Below are 22421 nucleotides of genomic sequence, written 5' to 3'. Positions count from 1 at the left end.
ATGCAATGTACTGGCGATATACAGGCATTTGCCATTTTATTTGTGGCCTTCTCTGCTACTTGGTGCAGCTCTCTCAGGGCCTTCACATGGCTTTTCCTCTCCTTGGCCTGCAGCATTCCTTGCTCTCCCCACCTTTGGTCTTTCTGCACCACGTATGCACCTCTGCAGACCAGGAGACACTGGTATATTTAAGCCTGTAGTTAATCAGGGAGCGTGCTTTTTTAGCATCCTGTTCCTCAATTGTTTTACAAAGGCTTTCTTAATCTCATTTTGCTTAACTAAAGCTGCAAGATCTTCCTGTTTCTCTTCCCAGTTTCTTTAGTTTTCAAATGCTGCCCGGTATGCAAATACCTGAAGGTGTTGAGCACCTTCATAAAGAAAGCACAAAGAAACTATTATATCTCAGCAGGAAGAGACATTAGAGCAAAGAGTTGTTACTTGTAGCTCACTAAGATGAAAACCCCCCCTTTTTTTTTTGTTGCTGGAGAAAAGAACACTTTAAAAATCATTCTTAATTTCTGAGAGTCTTGTTTGTGCTCCCATTAGCCAAGATAACAGATATTATATATAATATATTTATATATAATATATTGTATATTACTATTATTACTAATAATTATTATATTATTACTGGTCATCCAGGCACTGCAGGACATTCTTAGAGGTTAACAGCGCACAGCACCCACAAACAGCACCAAGGCACTCTGTAGGAATCTTAAAATTTCAACCCTGTACCGAATTCTTCCCATCTTTCTATATAAAAGTGGGTGATGCTGACTGAGGATGGGTGGAAATGGGGAAATTAGGGGGATGAATCCAAACCGTATCCACCCCCCTGGCTCTGGGGGAGTTGCTCTTGGTTTCTGGAGACCTACCTTGATCTCTAATGACCCAGAAAGAAGTGCAAGTAAATGATAGACCTTGTTCCCACAAGACCGTTGTCACCTGCTCTTATCCAGTCCTCAGTTTAGTTCTGCCACTGTTCCCACCCAACTTGGCTTGAACAAAGCTGCCTCCTGGGCCACTCACACATGGAGTTGAGCTACTCCTGTTGCAAATAACAATCACGTGGTCAGTGCCACAATTAGGACACTTCCTCCTGGCCATATACACATGGTCGTTTTTATCCATGTACTCGATACAAGGGCAGATGCTGGCTCTGTCAGGTCATTTGGGCTTCTTGGCTTTGGAGTGACTCCTAGAAACCTCCTCATGCAGTTACTGGTGACAGTAAGCAATGGTAACTCTGAGGTATCCCACCACAGACCTGCCCTAGTGTTGCTGGGCAAGGTCTGCAGGGACTCAGGTAACAATCCTGTTTGCTTTGCTTGGGCATCAGGCAATAGTGGAGTAAGAAACTGTGTAATCAAGAAGGACTCACACTGCCCAAGTCACAGAAAGCAAAGGCAGGGACTGAGAGAATGAAAAACTGCCCACTGTAGGTAAAGATCAGGTTCAAGAACATATAAGGAACCTGAAGGTGCACAAGCCTATGGGACCTGATGAGATGAATCCACAGGTCCTGGGGGAACTGGTGGATGAAGTGGCTAGGCTACTATCCATTATATTTGAGAAGTCATGGCAGTCTGGTGAATTTCCCAGTGACTGGAAAAGGGGCAAAATTAGCTCCATTTTTCAAAAGGAAAAAAGGAAGACCTAGGGAACTACAGGCCAGCCAGTCTCACCTCAGTGCCTGACAAGGTCATGGACCAGATGCTCTTGGAAACTATGCTAAGGCACATGGACAACTGGCTGGAGGGAAGGAATGCCATCCAGACCTTGACAGGCTTGAGAGGTAGGCCAGTGCTAATCTCATGAAGTTCAACAAGGCCAAGTGCAAGGTCCTGCACAGGGGCCAGGGCAATCCCAAGCACAAATGCAGGCTGAGCAGAAGATGGATTAAAAGCAGCCCTGAGGAAAAGGGGTTGATTGATGAGAAGCCCAACATGACCCAGCAGTGTGCGCTTGCAGCCCAGAAAGCCAACTCTATGCTGGACTGCATCAAAAGGAGTATGACCAGCAGGTCGAGGGGGGTGATTCTGCCCCTCTACTCTGCTCTTGTGACACCCCACCTGCAGCTCTGGGACCTCCAACGCAAGAGGGACATGGACCTGCTCAGGCGAGTCCAGAGGAGGGACACGAAGATGCTCAGAGGGCTGGAGCACCTCTCCTGTGAACACAGGAGTTGGGGTTAAGGTTTTTCTCTGCAATCACTGGCAAAAATCCTACTGACCTCAAGTAGAGCAAGATGCAGCTTACTGCAGCTGATTTTTCAGTGCCTTGTGTGAAGGTGAGGTGCCTGGTAAGGCAAAATGGAGCTCATTTCTTACTCTGGGGTGTGCTTGGCTGCCACTAGCTCAGACCATCAAACCTGCAAAAATCACACCCGTCCACTGTGCAGGCCTAGTAGGAGCATTTCAGTGCTGATTACTTTGAATAAGACCTGTATTCAGATGCTTCAGTTTGATGCTGTTGGAGTTGCATGGTTTGGGGAAAAGGGCTGTAAGTGATGCAGGTCTCAAACAAGTGAAATGGCTGGCAGGGCTGATGGTCACAGAGGAGAAGGCTGCCTGTCCCCTGGAAGGGTTGCAAAGCGAGCAAGACACAGGGAGGCCAGAGATCAAGGGGAAATAGCCAGAGCATGAGCTAGGGCTAGGGTTACATATAAGCATCCAAGCAAACAACCGCAGAGCAGTCGGGATTAGTGGGTAATGGAAAAGACTAGGACTGGGACGGCTGCGTGGGGATAGTCAGATCCAGCAGGTCAACGCCATCCCCAAGATGGATGAACTAACCCCTGGCACCCCTTTTAGGATGGGAGCTGGTGAGGAACTGTCTACATTATGTTTGTACAAGTGTATTTCCTATATGAGTGGCCAAATGTCATCAGTTGCTTCCAAGAACCTTTTGTAGTTTCCAGACCTTTGGCAGGCCCGTACCTCAGCCAGGCTATTTGTGGTGCACAAGGACATGGTAACAGTCAAGCAGCCCACGCTGTCTGGACATCTGTATGAAGACAGTGCTGGACTGGCAGGAAGACGTCCACGTAGCAGCAGCATTTGACAATGTTGTGTGCTGCAAGGACAAGAAGGTGCAGGGATCATGGGTCCTGTAAGGCTGTGGGCCAAGCACAGCTCCCATTTGAGCAGGTGAACCTCTCCTGAGGTCCTCAGGTACATGCTAGCGTTGAACTGAACCCCTTGGAGTGACATCCCTTGGCTGCACCCAGCTTCGGCTACTCCACAGCAGGACACCCTTCACCGTCCTGTCCTTTGTGCTATTGTCAAGCCTGGCTGAAGTGCCTGGGCTTCCCCAAGGGTTAGCTTTAGGCAAGCCAGCCTCATCTCCAAGAGAGAGTTCCTGTGAGAGAGGAGTGTAGGATGCCACAGCAAGGTCCTGACTGCAAGAACCGCTCTGCTTGACATGGGTGAACTTGCTAGTTTTGGGGCACCTGGGTTTGAAAGCTGGGCCCTGGAAGTCTGGTTTTGCCTGGAGCTGTTCTCATGGTCGTTTACTCATCAAGCCTCACAGGAGCATAAAAGAAGACCAGAACTTCATTGTAGGGGACAAACACTGTTCTCAAAACTGTGCTCTTCAGGGGAGTTATTCCTGATTTACCATAGCATTTCTGAGAGCAAACCCGGGCCATAAGGAGCTAATTAAAGTTAGGCCAGTATAAGATTTTATATGGTCAAACCAATACATCCTTAATGTGCATAACTGGATCCCTCTGAGTCACTGGAGTTGTCTGGAAAGGTCACCTGGAAAGGTCTGGAAAGTGAAACCAGAACCAGTTACCTGAAACTGAAAAATCCAAGCAAACCTTTTTCAGAAGTTGTCATACATGTCAGCATGTTGTCAGCATGTCTACACGGGAGGGTGAGTGACCCAGGAGTTACTCACTGGGCTGCATGGTAAAAATTGGCTAAGCAACAAAGCCGTCTGCCTTGCTTGCTGAAGCTAATCAAAATGTACATAGAGTGAGGGCCAAGGGCTGGATCTCAGCCCACAGAAGCCAGTGGAAGAGCTCCCACTGGGCTGAAGCCAATGTGGTCCAGAGCAGCTTTGTTTTAAATATGGAAGAGAACATAAACAGGCATGACCAAGCTCTGACATTCCCTTGAACAGATACATCTCTCTCTGGAGCAGAGCAGATAGCACACTTCAGTACTCAGGGATACCAAGGGGTCTCAGAAGGACCAAGGAGGAAGGAACAGCAAAGGTGGCTGAGGCAGAAGAGATTTCCTTGTGACAGGATTTACTCGTGTAAGACATCTGTATCTACTTGGTTGTTTTTTCCCTCCCACAAAGACAGAAGGGTTAAAACTGGTCCTACAGCAGAATTCAAAGTGGCTCTAGAAATTAAATCAGTCTCTTAGTTTCCTTCAGCTCCATAGCATAAGAGTTACGCCATTAAATTAAAAAGCATTATTTGCAAGATAAGCCTATTGTGTATGTGCTGGGTAATTTCAGCAGAGTTAATTCAGTGCTGCAAGAGCCAATGATGTAAGGTGGCGTGGCTGGATTTTTTCATTTTTTTCAGGGGTTGGATAATTTTATGACTAATAGCAACACTTGCAACTACACACAGTAAGAGAAGAGTAATCCCAATTTGTGCTGGAGGGCATAAGCTGCCTGTTTGCATAGGTCATGAGGACATTTTTTTCTCCTCTGTAAAGTAATACAGCTAAAGGTACTTTTGAAGGTTGTTTTCTTCTGCCTTTTAAACATTAGATGTTGGCTGCTGGTCAAAGGTAGATTATCTGATGGGATGAACCAATGGTCTGATCTGCTAATTACTGAATTCCTTCATAAGGCTTTTACTTCCTGCACAGGGAGGTACTGTGCAGACACTGTGCTTTTTCAGCAGGACCTTTTTTTGTAAGGCAGAATTAAAGCACTAGCTCTGATCACTAATTGAAACCAGCAGCATTCAGTAAGTTTGGACCACATCTGCGTGCTGAGTAGCCCGAGGCGGGCCTCTGCGGTTTCTGTTCCATGCACGGGAACTGTATTTCTGGCAGAAGCTCTTAGAGTTGAGTGAAGAAACTGCAATAAATAATCTACCATATTTATTTCACTTTGTGTGTTTGCTTGTGGAACTTCCAGGAGCAGATCAAAACCTCCTCACACATATTTGATGTTGTTTAGCAACAGTTAATCACATGGGCTTTCCTTTTTTCTCCTCCTGATTTGACTAAGGCTAGCTCTTTGATAAATCCTGTTGTGAATGCTCACAAGAGGTGAATTAAAAATTGGCCATCTCTAACTGAACAAAGCCACGGGTTAAAAACACGTTGAGGTTGATTCTTCCAGGGTGGTTCAATGGCCTGGAAAACTGGGAGAAAATACCTTAATCACTGGGAAGATGAGTGGTGAAAAGAATCTTTTTGATGTTGCTGGTTGTGGCCTCTTGGTTTTGCTCCATTCCTTCCACTCCTATAGCTGTGCAGCTCCACACAAATCATATACAGCTGTGCACACAAATGAGCAGCTGGGCAGTTCTGACCATTGGGCAAGGTCCCTGGTGGGTCGTGTTTGGGGTTTTCTTTTTAAAGAGCAAAATATAACCTGGCTTGGTTTTTGAGCTTGTGGTTTGCAGCACCATCGGTTAGAAAACATCGTTTTGGGTAAAAACTGAGCAAACTGGAGCAAGTTACTGAAAGAGAGAAAATATGGGATAGTGAGATGCTGTCCTGTATCACCTCTCTGACTGTAGTTACATTTTGGTGTCTCATGGGTCCTGATTTAAGCCTGCACATCGGGTCGCTGAGCAAGTGTTCTCTGTTGTGGCTCCTGCCTTGCTCGTGGTGTTGAAGCAGTTGGGATTTCACTAGGGATTTAGTCTTACATCTCAGGTTCGCAAGTACCAGGGTCTCCCCAAATCCTGCTCCCACCGACCCATTCGAATTCAGTGCTATGTCTTATCAGACTGGGGAGGGGAAAGGACTTCCTTTGCTGTGAGAAATAGGACCCTACACTGTAAGGACAGTGTAGCACTATGAGTTCCCCCCGGCCCTTGTAGCAGGTCAGGAGTCAGCAGGACCATTTGGTGTCCATCACACCCGGCCCTTGCTGGGGCTCTGGGAGTGTGCTAGAATGGGTTAATTGGTGCTTTTCTCATGTCTGAGATTGGAAAGTCCTGGGTGGGAGAATAGCTTATAAATTTTTCTCATATGACAATTACTCTTTTCTCTATCTCATCATTGCTTGTTTTCTTAGCTTTACCCTAGGGTGAGGGATGAGTCATGAAATGTAATGGGTTTTCATGAAAAGAGCCTTGGGCACTGAGCATGGGAGGACTGGGGAGCAGTGGCTGATTTCTCAGGGCCTGTGACAGAGAGCTGTCTGCAGCCTCCAGACAAAGTGTGGTGATGCCTCGATCTCTGATGGCATGGGAGGCTGTGGGGGAAGCCCCCTTGGTAGAGGTGCTGGGCTGGATGGGAGCCCTTGTTGTCCTTCAAGGTGGACCCATCAGGTCTTCTCCACCCAAGGTGCCAGTAGGAAGCTGGGGCTGCTGAGGAGAGCAATGTCAACCTGTTCAGATGGCGATCTGGCCTCGGGTCAGCCCTGGGGCTTGATATGGCAGCAACACAGCCTGGACCAAGCAGGTGGTTGCTCATTGCCTCAGCAGCAGGCAGATTGCTTACCGCCGGAGAAGAGGAGATGAAAGAGAGAGGAGGGACTAGCTATCATTTATTAGTGCTATCAGGTTGCATTTCTTTCCAGTGCTGTAAGACTGGAGCAGGACTTGCAGGCCCCTGATGAAAGAAGAGACAGAGCTCACCAGGAACCACAAGAGAAGTTGGAGGAGGAGTCTCAGGAGGGTCACTGGGAGATGGCAAGGTCTGGGTGCTCCTGAAAAACTGTCAGAGGCTAGAACAGTCTGAGAGGGCAAGGGAATGACAGGGGGAAAGAAATTAAATAGAAAGCATGAGGATGCCAACTGAGAAAGAATGGGAGAAACTGGACAATCATCTTGTTATTGCAGAGTTGGTAGAAAAACCCATGTTTTTCCCCCTCTGTGCTGTTTCCCGTTTGCTAGTAATTTTAAGCTAGTGTTATGCCTGGAGTGTCTTTCCTGTCATTTGAGCTGTTGCTGAGTGAGAGAGCTTATGTATGCAGAGACCCTACTGTACTGCTATCCTTAGTGAACTCAGGTTTTATGAAGAAGACCCATAGGAGTTTCTAGGGTTAGCTATGGGGCTCAAATTTAGAAGCATCCTAAAACTTTCTGTAGAGTTTGCTGGAAAATTATGCATGCTCTGTATGGTTTTTGTAACTTTCTTTATGGTCTGTAGCAGGGATAAAGTTGCTAATTAAACTTTTCTTTCATTTGAGATAGCCCAAAATAGAGATGTTCATAAAGAGCATCCCTCCGCAAGGGTCGCTTACAGCATCTGAATCCTTTAGAGACCAGATTTCACCAAGGGTCTGGGACATGCTGTGTGTTTCATCTGTTTTTGTGACAATCGTGCTTTTGATCATATGCAAAGATGCATAAAAATGTTACCCTGACATTTCCCAATTATGCAAAGTTATAAGCATTTGAAGTTAAACCCAGTGAGGCTTACTTTGCCGGCTTCAGAGCTGGAATGATCTCTAGATGAGATTTTTTTTTCTTCTTTCACTAGAAAGATTTTATTCTTATTTCTAATGAGGATCAGAGTGCCCCGGGGCATGATTTTTTTCTGATAGGACCAGCAGCATTTCTGTGACAAGTCCATGTGAGCCTTAGTGCACAGACCCTCTGAACCAGACTCTACATCCTTGTCATTTTGGTGTTTCAGAAAGTGAGATAATCAAGCCCCCCAGTACTCCTGGGAAGCAGATTTGTGTTATTCTCACCATCAAACAGTGACTGAAAAACAGTTAAGGAGAGCACGCCAGCATGCAGGACATGCCCAGATTTCACCTATTGCGAATGCAGTTGCATTCATGGGTTAATGCGTCCCTTTTGACAGTGGTACTGTAATGGCTTGTACTCGTTTCATATTTACTCCTCATGATGTTTGTCCTGTTACTACTTCATTGGTACTGCAGTTAGGATTGCTGCGTTTTCCAACATCAACGCAACTGCTTTTCAGACAGGGTGAAATCCCCATCTTCACAGTAGTGAGATGTCAAAACCAGAGCTGAACGAACACCCAGTATTTCAGTCAGTATGGCAAAAAAAGCATGATAAAATTCAGTCAAGCAGTCCAGATCCTTAAAAGCAGGTAGAAATCAAGTGTTTTGTTGTGTGAGTGTTGGTCTTGGTGTCAGCTGGAAGAGCAAAGGTGTAAGAGAACCTCATTGGGCTATTCTGAAACGGTGCTGTCTCCATTTCATGTGCTACACCAGCTCTTCCTCCTGGCTTAACTGTCACCAAGACTCAGGGCAGAGCAGCAAAGAAACGAACATAGCAGAGGTGAGCAATTTTGTTGTTTGCCAGTTTACCTGTTAGCATATTGCATCACAGCAGGACTTTCTTGGACGGATAAGCTCCCAGACAATAGGCTGCTGACAATCCCATTGCATCATTTTGGCATCAATACTCAAAGTAGAAGAGCGTGTCTAACAGTGGCAGCTATGTGTGTTATAAAATATGATAGACAAAGCCCTTACATCCTGCAGCAAATGGGATTTACATTCTGCTCCAAGTATTCTAAATCCTGTGAAATGCTGATGTGGTAGCCTGGATATTATTCTGGGGTTGCTTTATTTGAATGAAAAAAATCAGTATCTCATTACTATAGTAGGGACATGAATCACAAACTTAGCTTACAAGACCTCTCATTATTCCTTCCAGCATTCAATCTCTTTTGTCTTTCCATTCTCATTTTTCAGAAGATTTTTGATCACAGAGTTGAAACTTGCTGTGGAGAAGGTGGATTTGTAGTGGAGAGGTGGAAAGCACAGTAAGACAGGAAGGCTCACAGCGATTTTTGCAAACTATGAAGTAGTTAATTGTATTGCCGTTTTAGGTTGGGCTTTAAAAAGGCACATGTGGCTTGGCTCAAATCCCAGGACTTTCCCTTGGGACTTCTGCTTCCAAGATACTTACAGGCAGATTTTTCAAAACCAGTGAAGTTGTAAACTTGTGGGTTTCTGCATTATCAATGTATTTAGATGAGTGGCTGGTTTAAAACTACTTTCTCAAATGATTTTTGCCTTGCGTGGTGAACAGACTGGAATTAACTTGGAACAAGGCAGGTAACAGTCCTGTGCTTCAGGAGAGCAGACTTCACCATGTTCAGGGACTTGCTTCAAAGAATCCCATAGGAGACATAGGGAGCAGAAGAATAACCCTATGTACAGGCAGCTTTACAGGAAAGGACCTTAGGATCCTGGTGGACAACAATTGAACATGAGCCAGCAATCTGCCCTTGCAGCAAAGACCAACAGCCTCCTGGGCTACATTAGATCAAATTAAATGAGATGATCCTTCCACTCTGCTCAGCCTACATGAGACATCTGTAGCATCATGTCCAGTTCTGGGCTCCCCAGATGAGAGACATGGACGCACTGGAATGAGTTTTGCCAACAGCCATGAAGGTGATTACAGGACTGGAGCATCTGATGTACAAGGAGGGGCTGAGATAGCTGGGGCTGTTCAGCCTGGAAAGAAGGCTCAAAGAGATCTTAAAACCATGTGTATAAATACTCCCTCCTGGGAGGGAGTAAGGAATAAGGAGACAGACTCTTCTCACTGGCATCTAGGGAAAGGACAGGAGGCAATGGGCACAAACCAAGCCAGCAGAAACTCCCTTTAAACACAAGAGAAACTTTTTTGCTGTAACAGTGGAAAGATATTAGAACAGGTTGCATAAAGAACTTGTGGAGTCTCTGTTCTTGGAGGTATTAACACCTGATTGGACATAGCCTTGTGCAACCTGCTCGAGGTGACAGTGACCCTGCTCTGAGCAGGAGTTCAGACTAAATGATTTCCAGAGGTGCCTTCCGACCTCAGCAATTCTGAGGTTTTGTATTAGCACGCACAAAAAATAGATTAAAAGAGTAATCAAGTAATAGCCCTGGGCTATTTGTGGAGCCTGGGAAGTCACAGGCACATACAGTCCTCATCTCCATCCCAGGAGACACCATGTTAAGAACTGTTCCCACAAAACAGTATGTAGCACGGTACCATAGTGTTTCAGGGCACCAGAGATGAGGCCTGATGCTCTCCTAGCTATGTAAAACCTGGAGCTTTGTGAGTGATGAGGGTGAGAGGCACACAAAGGACAAATGATGAACAGCTAGACCTTTGGTAAAGTGCTGCAGAGAGGCCAGCTGCTTTCACTTGCCTTCAGTTTTGGCAGAACATGCTAGAAATGGGTATTTTGACATATGTGGTCAAGTTGTATAAGGCGGTACACTCATACCATTATGGAAAGGGAATGAAATTGAACAGAACCAGTGGAGCTCAGTAAGAATCATACCAGGAGCCTGTGGAAAAGGTCAGTAAAACTTAGCAAAGAAGCTGAGAACAGAGTTTGGATGAAATCTCAGGTCAGCATGTAAATCACCAGCGTCAGAAGCATTTTTCATTGGATATTTATCCTGGAGCTGGTGTAGGAATTACTGTGTGAGTTTCCTGTACTGAATTACACAAGAGGAGGATTGGACAGTTGTTGGAGTTCCATTTGTCCTTAAATTCATTAGGCACTTGCCGGGCAGTAGGAACCCCTTTTCCCTGAGTTGTGGAAATTTCCAACGTGTTGGAAAGAAAATGGTGATTTTGCAACCAGTCCTCGCAAGCCACCTGAAGCAGTTTGCAGGGCAATTTTAATGCTCTGGTAGAAGACTGTGGCACAGTTAAATATTCCACTGGAACAGGATAGCTCTGTAAGGCATGCTGGCCCAGCTCCAAGGCAACTAACCCGGCCGTCTCCTTCTGGATGAAGGATCACCTCCTGGAAGGCCTCAGGAATGCCTGCTGGTGGCAGAGATTGCTTGTGGAGAACAGGGGCCCTGCAGCAGCGTTTGGCTGGCCCCTGCAGTCTGGGCTCCGAAAAGTTCAGCTGCATTTCAGCTTGTGAATGGCTCCAGGTTTGCTCTCTCTGGGACAAAGAGTGGTTTCTGTGAACTCCTCCCGGTTCCCACTTTCTTACTGTTTTTTGTCAAGTATGTCGCATCCGCTGGTTTGGGACCCAAAGCAGGACACTGACGTAGGATTTAGTCAAGAACGAGGAGAAACAGTGTTTCAGAAGTTGGTATTTTGGAATTGTGTCATGGGGTAAAAGCTCTAAAAAGAGAGTTTACACAACCCTGATTCTTCCCCATAGCAACCCATGTTGTGTAAATAAAACCAGCCCAGAAGCAAGTGTCAGTGCTTTGCAGCCCTTCCCTTTGCACGACATACACTTGCTTGAAGGCAAGACGCCTGAAGCTTGTTTTGCCTGCGTGAATTTTGAGCCTGTGTCGTGGAGGAGCTTAAGTGTGCTTTTGTCCCCTTAGTATTCTGAGGCTTCATACAGTTTTTAAGACATAGGTATATAGGATTTTCTGTAACATATCAAACCATTAGTCACAGAATCCTAGAATGGTTTGAGTTAGAAGGGACCTTAAAGATCATCTAGTTCCAACCCCCCAGCCATAGGCAGGGACACCTTCCACTTACACTAGACCAGGTTGATCAAAGCTCCATCCAACCTGGCCTTAGTCCATCTTCTATGTCTGTCTGTCCTGACTAGTAGTCAATGTTTGATGATGATTTGGAGGAAATCGGTGTTAGAAAAAGCACCTTTGCTAAATAGAGATGGTGGTGTTGGGTTGAGAGGCACATGTGCAGTTCCTCCACAAAGAGACATGAAGGCTGGCGTTTAGGGTTAGAGACCAAATGAAGCTTTGGGCTTAGATGTAGTATTGTCAGCATCTGATGAGAAATTTCAGACGTTCTTGAAGAATATCCTGAAATTCCAGTTGCTTTTTGCTCGCATTTTAATCAACATTTGATTATACATAAACCTGAGCCAGAAGCTGCAGTTTCATATTTTGAATCAGAATCGTGGAAGTAAACTTGTACACAGGGATTGCATCCAAGTTCCTGGAATTCTTGGAGTACTTTCAGAGCTTTATCCAAAACCCATTAACATTATAGAAGGACTTCATCTGACTCAAAATTCAGTCATCAAATTGTTTCTAGTCTGACATACCTAAAAAGCAATACCACAGCAGTACTTCAACCACTGTCAGATCATCTTTGTTATTTAGAAGGCTTATTATATTTCTCTGGTTTTGATATTTATCCGTATGCCTGCTTTTGTTTCCCCTTCAGCATGGCTGTCAGATAACTGACAATGTTGTCGCACATTTAGGGGTGTCTCTGCCTTTGGTTTCAGAGCAGGGCATCCCATGCAGAGCCCTGGGAAGATCAGTCATTCTGTTACCCTTAAGAACAGAGGCAAATGAAAATAAGTTTAACAAATCGTAAGGTATTTCTGGAGCGGCCTTCAAGAGTGTAGGTTTAGCTTGTTTCCTTGCCTCTAGGTTGGGTCAACCCTACCTGCACCATTTCTGGCAGACGTTTGTCCAGCCTGTTCTTTATCTTAATTCCTCCCTTCCTTTAGTCTTGTCCCCAGACTGCCTCCAGTCACCACTGAAACTGATAGTGTAGGGTAATAATTTTGCCACAATGCTCACAGAGACCATGGAAACAACATATTTTAGCTTGAGTGGATTACTGCTTTTGAGGTGAATTCAGGGGAAGAAATTGGCTACAGAAGCTCTGAGCAAAAAGGCAAATAGAAATGGCGAGTAAAGAAACAAATAAGGTGTGTTCTGGGGTGTTTGGTTTGTTTTTTTTTTTTTGTGGAAGCAGTGGATGATATTTTCTACAGCACAAAGTTCCACAGAACTTGACTGAAAATCAATCTGCAAGCATTTGGGAATGGTGCATCTACATGGAAGTGGCAACCTCTTGAGTCTTTAGGAAAATACCCATCCAAGATAAAAGACATAATGTGTTAGCTATGTTTGGTTAAGCAATAACAAATGCTGACTTGAAGGTCTGTTGCACAGTTGATGTTCAGCTTCACATCTTAGACAGCTCCTGTATAAAAATAAATCTCTTGGAAAGCTCTTTGAGCAGCATGTGTGCTGCAGCGTTTGGATCAGTTGAGAAAAATGCACTTACCAAAGCTTTCTGAACGATGTATGGATGACCTTGTTGAACTTGCTTGGGCACAGTCTTCTTGCAAAAAGAAAAACAGATGGCAAAGATTGCTGAGCATAGAATTGCCATTTTCTTTATTTACCTGTTTTTGCAGGTACCTCCCTGTGCTCAGGAGAGGGAAGCCGCATATATATGTTGCTTGTTATTCATTGCATTTATTCAGATACCATGGACATCAAAGTAACAGATTGGTTCATGGTTGAAAGAACTTAGAAACATGCTTCTTTTTGCAAGAAGTCTTTACTGCTGTCAATGATGATGCTGTACATTCAAATAAAAGTGGAAAGGAAGCCTCCCAGCTCTGTCTCCGAGTGCAGTGCATCTGATTTGCTGCACTGAGCTGGTGATATATGGAGGCAAATATTAGCTTTTATTAACCTGTTACCAAAGTAGAACAGGCCTTTACGGCCTCTCATGTCTCTAAGGGCATGGCTTCACGGGTGCCTCCAGACGAAGGGGAGAGTGCCAGGAATACCACTTTCAGTGATCATAACCAGGTGGAACATCTGCTTTTCATGCTAGTCACCTTGAGGGCCAGATAGGAATTTTTGAAGTTGTTATTATTATTTATATTAAAAGAGAAAAAAAGCAGGCTGTATGCAGAGCTGCAGAGTGAGTCAGCGGTTGAGGATGTGGTCACTGGGAGTGAATTGGTAGAAGCTCATGTAGATGTTCCAGGATTAAGGGTATTTTTCTTCCAAAAATAATGTCAGAAGTTACTGTTTACTGAAAAAAAGGCAGGGAAAAAAAGAGAAGCATGAAACTGGAGTCCACAAAATAGCAAATTATTTTTATCTTAAAAGCAGGAATAAAAATCAGAACTTCGACTTGTATCAAAACACCTGATTCTTTGCTCTTCTGTCAACCTGCCAGTTTTTCCAAGCACTGCAAGTATTGTTGTTTAAGCAAGCCAAACATCTTGATCTCCCATCAGTAAATGGTTTGATGTAAATCACATGTTTTAAAGACAATGACGGACAAAAGCCTGGCTTGGTGAGTGTGGTACCATGACATGAACTACTCAAATACCCTTAATCTTGGTATAACTGGAAGCAGCTCTTTTTAACATTGGCTGAGGCTGTTTGGAGAAACATATCGTTGTACATGGAAGGTATAAAAAGCAATATATATGTTTGGTTTTGATGACAGTGTCTTACGAGGAGGCAGGTACAGAGTTAGCCTGTGTGCAGCACAGTGTCTCAGGGTCAAGCACACCGTAACTGCAGGGCAACTGCCAGGCATTCTGTACAATAAAGACTTGAACTTGCCAGCAGTTAATGATTTTAACTGCGGAGCTATTGTAGTTGTAATGTTGAAAATCTATTTTGTTATTTAAGAGCTTCTACATGTGTTTTGTGAGGTAAAGATGACCCGTGGATTACTGCGAAAAACAAAGTGCCCTGCTCTTTTCCCTTCCCCAGTCTAATCCTTCAGGGCTCTGTAGTGCAACTTTGGAGAGGCAGAAGAGAGGAAGGTGAGGAGGGACTAAGTTGTGTGGTCAGAGAGGTGCATGTGGGTAAGAGAGGATGTGTCTGTTGCTCAGGGTCCCTGTTGGCTGTAATTGGCCTGGGCAGGGGATTACAGCTGCTCAGCCTTTGCTGGCTGTAGTTTGTAGCCACCCTTCCATGCTGGCATCGGCTCCTGAACCTCCTCTGCCTTCAGCTTGGCAAGTGCAGATAAGCAGTATCTTGCAGCTGGATTACTCCTGCACACACAAGGTTGAAACAGAGGCGTTCTGGAGCTGGCTTAAGAGTTCAGCCCCATAATTTTGAAGGATAGTGCAGCTGACAGCAGCATCATGGGCTTTCATCATGGGCTTTCTCGCTCAAATCCAGCAGTGCATGTCCACGTGCATATCCTCGCTGAGCTTTCAGGAGGCAGCCAGTATTTGTCAGATAATCTTGTGGCATAGGTGGATTCTATTGTTTAACTAGGGCAATGGAAAATTTTAGTGGCAGAAACAAAGTTTCAATTTTATCTTCCACAAAACAGGTTGCTGCCCCAGCCATTGCTTATCAGTTCCTCTCTTCCTGTTTGAAATACATTTCCTATACCTAGAGGGCAACAGCAACAAGGTATTATTTGATGTGTGGGTCTGCAAGTGAGACTGCATGAGTGCCCTGGGTAGTTAAGTCTGCTCATTTTCCTCTTGTTTCTGAGTGTAGTGCTTTTCCTCCATCACACTTCATGTACTTTTAATGTTCTGCAACTTATTGTCAGAGTTTGCAAACTCACAGGCAGCAAAGCCATGCAGTTTCACAAAACAGTGAATCAGAGTTGTAAGAGGAAGGGGGAAGAAGAGAGTAATTTGTGTCTGCACGCATGGTCTCTAACCTGTGATTTATCTCTGGAGGAGGTCAGCAATCATATTTAAAGGGTTCTGCACTGATCAGAAATGGAAAGGTTTGCAGGGCTCCCTCTGTTACACCAGGTTTCATAATTTATTGAATCCTTTTAACTTCAAGAGTGTTGTTCTGATCTAGATCTGAGGGCAAGGAGTTCATTCTTTTCTGCCTATGCCTTTTATTGACTTAAATAAGTAGCCAGGGAGACTCTCTTGGCCTGACTCCAACCTTGAATGACTTTTTTTGTAGTTTCTCTGCTCCCCTGTCTGTGATTCATGACTTGACCTAACCTTCACTCACCCTTATGGCCAGAAACCGTTTGCTCTTCCTTTTCACTTTATCCTTCCGCCACATCTCTGTTGTTAGGAGGTCAATTTATACCTCATCTTTATGCTTTGTATGCTTGGCATTGTGGGGCTGCATACCTGTGTGTGTGGTAGACTAGGAGGTGGGTGTTGGTTCCCCAGCAGCATGGTACTAGCAATATGGGTTTGCTCTGTTCAGGGCGCATGAAAGGCATGTCAGACTCTCTAAATACCCTCTTCCCTAGAGCATGATGCAGCGCTGCCTTCGCCAGGTGACAAGGAGGTGGCCACTATCAGGCTGCAGCCACAAATCCATGCTGCCTGGGATGCACAGCACAGTGTGGCGGCTTGTCCCCGCGGTTTCACTGGCCAGAAATACTTGAATGCTGGACTGCAACCCCACTGCCCATAACACTAAGTGTCAGGGTGGGGTGAAGTCACTCTCAGTGCACTGCATGTGTGAGTGGGGTGTAATCTAAATGAGAGTAACTGAGGCAGGGGGTAGAGTTGAGGTTCGTGTTCAAAGCAGGAGGGTTGATGCATGTGCATGCGAGAGACTGCAGATAGCTCTTTGACTGGAGCTCCTATGTCATGTTCAGTTTCAAGCAACCTTCCCCAGCATCTTTTGGACTAGTATTTGGACTATTACCATTAGGTGCCTTGTTTGTAAGGCACCCAGTGGTAATATTTGGGGGTATTTGGTACATCTGCATACCTGTTCATCCAGGAATAATACGAGGAAAGACTTCAAATCACATTGAAATCATGTGGGATAACAGCAAGTTGAAAAAATTGAACCGGGATAAGAGGAGAAATAAGACTGTCCAAGAGGGAATAAAACATCATGCCATACTGAGGGCTCTTTGGGCACTGCGGGTAATGAAGAACAAAACCCTGCTTCGTACCTGCCAGATTTGTCCTTGCAACAAAAGAGGTGGGGGGACAGTCTCAGATCAGAAGGAAAATGCTTTTTGTGCAAACCAGCCTGTGGACCTTCTGTTTCCTGAGGCTGCTGACTGAAATCATTTAGCAGGGTTATGAAAGGGCTGGATAGCATGTGGGTGTTAATAGCATTTGCAGCTATGTAAGCAGCAGTAACAACCTCGGAGTAATCAAATCTCATCCTTCAGAGGAGAAGCTGATCACCTGAGTGGGTCTGGGATTTCCCCCTTGCACGATTGCCAGGTACCTTCACAGGCTAATTGAAATGTTGACTGCTACTGGGGGCGAGGGGCACGACAGTGGCTTGATGGATCTAATCTCCAAACAGACAGAGCAGCTCTGGTCACGCTCCTGTCCCAAGGCCCGATAACTCTCCTGGTTCTGCTGCTATCTGTTATCTCTGGCTGTAGCTTTCTGCTTTACTAATATTTTATTAATTCTTGTTCCCCTGAGCCAGGATTCGAGTACATTGCTCTGGCAGAGTCATAACTGCTGCATGAGATCTCACTATCTTCACTTGCTGTTCCCGCAGCTTCTTTCGCTTTTAACCTGAGAGCAGTAAAAAGCGTAGCTGAGAAGAGGCAGACATGGCCCTGGGCCCTGACAGGACCCAAGGCAAGAAACGTCTTCATCGTGTTTCCTGTTGTTACAGCTTTTCTGTCCCTTAATAGTTGGTCCACTGGCTCTGCAGACAACTGGCTCCAGATCAGCTGCCTCTTGCAGGGGTTTCTGCTGTAGGATGCAGATCTGTCTCAGCCCCCTTATCAGCCTCTTTTCCTTTTCTTTGTGTCCACCTGCCTCTATTTCCAGAAGCAAGCTCAAGTCCTGAGGGCTGCCCATCTCAAATCCAGAGGGGCAGCTGAGGCTCAGCCTCAGTGGGCATTTGGGTCCCCAGCAGGCAGCTGCCAGCATGCGTGATAGGAACAGGGAGAAAAAGGACTGCTTTTCTCTGAAGAACCACTACCTTCACGTTTCTGGGCAGTAGCTCAGAGGCTTGAACCTTGGACCAGCGGTGCACAAAAGTAGAAAGAAAGGTGGATTTCTGCGTGTAGAAAGGAGGTCAGCCAAGTGTCTGGTTGTAGACATAGGGAAAATGTCCTAGAGGTTGGATTGAGGATAAAAAAAGCAGTTTGGGTGCCCTCTGTACAAACCCCGTCATCGACATGAATATTTCTGCCCCTTACCTGCAAGGTGATGTTTTGAATCCTGTGGCCTGTGATGGGGAAAACCTTGGTCAGCAGTTGGCCTCAACAGGTATTCTGGCTGGAGGAAGCTGGAGGAGCTATGTCTCTCTTCTATAGCTCCCTCTCTCCTCCTAGCAAGGAAAGCATGGGCAAAAGCCAGGTCCTCCTCCAAGGGTGCCCCATGGAGATCCCCATGGAAAAGCCAATCTTTTCAGGAGGAACTGGAGCACCAAGAACTTTCTCTGAGGGGAGCGTTTATCCTATTATTTCCTGAAAAGCCTGTTCTACCACACTGGAGAATTAGCTTGCGAAAGTACAAATTACCCGGTAAGGAAATCTCTACCTCCAGATGAATTCCTAGCTGTTTTGTCTCCTCTGTGCTTGGCTGATGTAAGTGTTAGGTAAATATTTGTACAACGCAAAGAAATGCCCCCCTTTCTTCTCTTTTCCAAGGGTCAGAGAAGTGTCAGCCATTGGCACTTGTGTGCAGCTGGGCCTCTGTGTTTGCTGTGAGGCAGGCTCGGTGCCAGCCCTGCGCAGGAACCAAAGCGCCCATGAGCCCAGGAGTCACCGCAGTGGAGCAGCCGGAGTGGCTGGCTCTGGTGGCCAGCAGCCTCTCCCCAGGAGAGGCAGGTTCCTGGTGCTTTGTCCTGAACTTATTCCACAGAGCAGTGAAGTCCTGAGTTTAACAATGAAACCAAATAACCTCTGCACAAAGCAGAAAAACCTGCTTCTTTTGATGTCCTCCCTCAGTGACTCTCCAAGAGTAAACTGACTTTTGTGGCCATTTTTTTATTTCATAGAATCGCAGAATGGTTTGGGTTGCAAGGGATCTTCTAGTTCCAACCCCCCTGCCACGGACAGGGACATCTTCCACTAGACCAGTTTGCTCAAAGCCCTGCCCAACCTGACCTTGAACGCTGCCAGGGATGGAGCATTCACATCTTCTCTGGGCAGTCTGTGCCACCCTCACAGTGAAGAATTTCTTCTTAGTATCTAACCTAAATCTACCCTCTTCTAGCTTAAAGCCATTCCCCCTTGTCGTGTCACTATATGCCCTTGTAAAAAACTTCTCTCCAGCTATCTTGTAGCCCCCCTTTAGGCACTGGCAGCTGCTCTAAGGTCTCCCCGGAGCCTTCGCTTCTCCAAGCTGAGCAAGCCCAACTCTCTCAGCCTGCCTCCATAGGAGACATGCTCCAGCCCTCTGAGCATCTTTGTGACCCTCCTCTGGATTCACTTGAGCAGGTCCACATCCCTCTTGTGTTGGGAACCCCAGAGCTGAACACAGTGCTGCAGGTGGGGTCTCCCAGAGTGAAATAGAAGGGGAGAATCGCCTCCCTTGATCTGCTGGTCACATTCCTTTTGATGCAGCCCAGCACACGGCTGGCTTTCTGGGTTGCAGGTGCACACTGCTGGGTTGTGTTGAGCTTCATGTCAACTAACACTGCCAGGTCTTTCTCCTCAGGGTTGCTTTTAATCCATTCTCCACCCAGCCTGTATTTGTGCTTGTTTTCTCTCTAATTTAGCCAGTCACACTCTACTGGGTCTCTTTTCTCCAAAAACTGTGTGCTCCTGTCTCCAACTAGTACAGTGAGCCCTTGGAGTCGTGAGTGCTGAATTCCATGCTAACTACAAAGTCTGTTTCAGCCCCATTGCAAGTGGGGCTGTATGTCCAGCTTCCAGACACTCAGAAACAGTGATTCCTGCCTCATTACTCACCCAGAATGTCAGACTGAAAAATCTTCTGCAGAAGATAAATATTTATGTTGAGATATTTAGTCATAGACTTAAACCCATAGCTTTGTATCAGAATCTGAGATTGGGAAGACCTAGATCAGAAATTTGTGGTCATTCAGCATCTAACAGGGCCTGAATAGAATCCCACACATGTAAGCCAATACTCATGCCAGGAAAGCAGGACACCCTAATTGCCTCTGGGTCTTGTCTCTCAGTTTTATCTCTGACTACCTACTTTCGCCTTTTCCACATTTCTTGCACTTTCTTTTTATTAATTGTCCCGTTTTTTCTGCACATCATAGGAGGCAGCTTCAACATCTTAGTTTTCTGCTCACCTGTGCCAGACCCCACAGCACCCAGATTCAGGAGCAAGTAGAGACAGAGTTTTGCAACCCTGTTTGTAGGTGCAATAACAGGCCAAGAGCTTAGCACAACCAGAGAGGGTGATTGGTCAAAGGGTTGTTTGTGAATTCTAGTTCCTGGGTTTGTTTTGGATTTGCCTTGGCCTCTACGTAGCTCAGAGATGTTTTGGAGCTGATCTAAGTCATGTGGCTTGTAAACGTCCCCTCCAAAGCAAACTGATGGAGCATGCTCCTTCTTAAGCCACAGTGAATCTCCTGGAGGATAGAATCATAGAACAGTTTGGGCTGGAAGGGACCTTCAAAGGTCATCTAGTCCAGCCCCACTGCAATAAGCAGGGACATCTTCAACTAGACCAGGTTGCCCAGAACCACATCCAGCTTGGACCTGAACGTCTGCAGGGATGGCACATCCACCGCCTCCCTGGGCAACCTGTGCTGGTATTTTACCACCCACATTGTGAAGAGTTTTTTCCTCACATCCAACCTGAATCAGCCCTCTTCTAGTTTAAAACCATCACCACTCGTCCTGTCGCAACAGGCCCTGCTAAAAAGTCTTCCCATATTTCTTATAGGCCCTTTTTAAGTACTGAAGGGCCACAATAAAGTCTCCCCAGAGTTGTGTCTTCTCCAGGCTAAACAACCCCAATCAGCCTATCGTCATGGGAGATGTGCTCCATCCCTCTGATTATTTTTGTGGCCCTTCTCTGGATTGCCTCCAACAGGTCCATATCTTACTGCTGGGTTGGGTGGGTAGGGTGAAGATGGGTATGCTGCCTCCAAAACAGTCGAGGTTTCCCCAGCAGTGGGCTGTGCTGCCTCCTCAGATCATGTCCCCACCACTTCTGGCTGCAGGAGCAGTGCAGAGGGCTGAGACCATTTGTCTCAATGCTCAGACTTGAAGCTAGCAGTGTGGTTCCCTTTATATACCAAGGCATCCAACTTCTCTGGACCTCCTAAAGCTTTAGGGACAATTTCCATTTTTAAAGAAAATGGGCAGAAAGCCTGGCTCCGCTCCCTGGTATGTGGATATTGAGCTGGTCTGCCAACAGCCTGGGTGAAGCAAGTGCTCACGGAGGTTTTGGCACTTGTACTCTTCACAATTAAGCTATCGTGCGGTGTGGGCAGAGTGCTGAGCTGCTGGCAGGTTGGTTAGTTGCTGACTCAATGCCAGAATGTTTAGCAGATTGAAAACTGCATAGTGTGAGCCACCGTAACACTGCTGAGAGGCGTGAGCTCTGCTCAGCAGCACCATCTTGTTAGTGGTATGGACGGCAGTTAGGGAAAGCTACAGAGTTATGCTGCATCTGCTCGTCTTTGTCCCTCATAAACCCAGGAGGCCAATGGAGTTATAGAAGGAAACTAAAATTGATCCAGCTCCTGGATTGAGCAGACTGGGAGCGGCAGGGTGTCAAATGAAGTTGCTTTGAACCGGGAAGCTGACTTCACTTAAAAAGTGATGGCCTTAACTGCGTCACTGCTAGTATTTTAGGCGTTACAGCTGAATGTCCCATCAGGTGCATTCTTTACCTTCATTTCCTTGAAGAAAAGGAGATTGAAAGCTGTTATTGTGCAAATAGGTGCATATTCGGAATAATACTGTTTTGATGTTTAAACTGATTAGTAATCTGGTTGTTGTCTTACTTATTTTAATTTGGGATTGCTGGTTAAAAAAAAAGGATGTTTTTAGTTTGACCAATGGGATTATCTGAGGGATCTACAAAGAGGTTCCCAGTCCTGTGGTGATTAATGAAATCTCTGACATGTATTTTAGAACTATGATGAATCTTTCATAAAACAAATTAAGAAGGAGGAGGGAAGAGCTTTTAAGGAGGACAAAGGCAGTTTCTCTCTGTGTCAGTCTGCCAACTCCAAGTAACATAAACAACTTCTGGTCTCTGCTGGACCGTTCCGGAGTCTTAGTGGTCTCTCAGCCTTGTAAAGCACCAGTTTATTCTGGTAACTGCTGTGGCTTCTTTTTTTTAGCCTCTACTCTGACATCTGTTTCCTCTGCACAGGATACGAAAGCTGGAGGGAGCTGGCTAAGGCTCTGGCAGACACCAGTGTCCCAGGTGGAGACCCAAGCGCTCAGGTTTACTCTCCGCAGAAGCTGTGGCAGCAGGTGAGGAGGCTTGGGATGTCTTCCGAGCGTTTAGAAGAGCAGACCTTCCTTTCTGCTGCTGGCTCCAAGAGACAGCTCTATTTTCATGCAGGAAAGAGAGCATGCCACAGGGCAAAGTCTGAGCTAACTCACAGCAGTGCAAACATACAATGACTCCACTGTAGTCAATTAAGTTATTTTAGATGTACTAAGCCACAGCAGTGGGCTGCAGCTGGCTCAGTATGTGGCACAGGAAGGTTGCACTAAGCAAGATGGAAGCAGAAATGAAAGG

The sequence above is a fragment of the Strigops habroptila genome, chromosome 3 (genome assembly GCF_004027225.2).
Source record: "Strigops habroptila isolate Jane chromosome 3, bStrHab1.2.pri, whole genome shotgun sequence".
Classification (NCBI taxonomy): Eukaryota; Metazoa; Chordata; class Aves; order Psittaciformes; family Psittacidae; genus Strigops; species Strigops habroptila.
Note: the sequence above shows the minus strand (reverse complement) of the source record.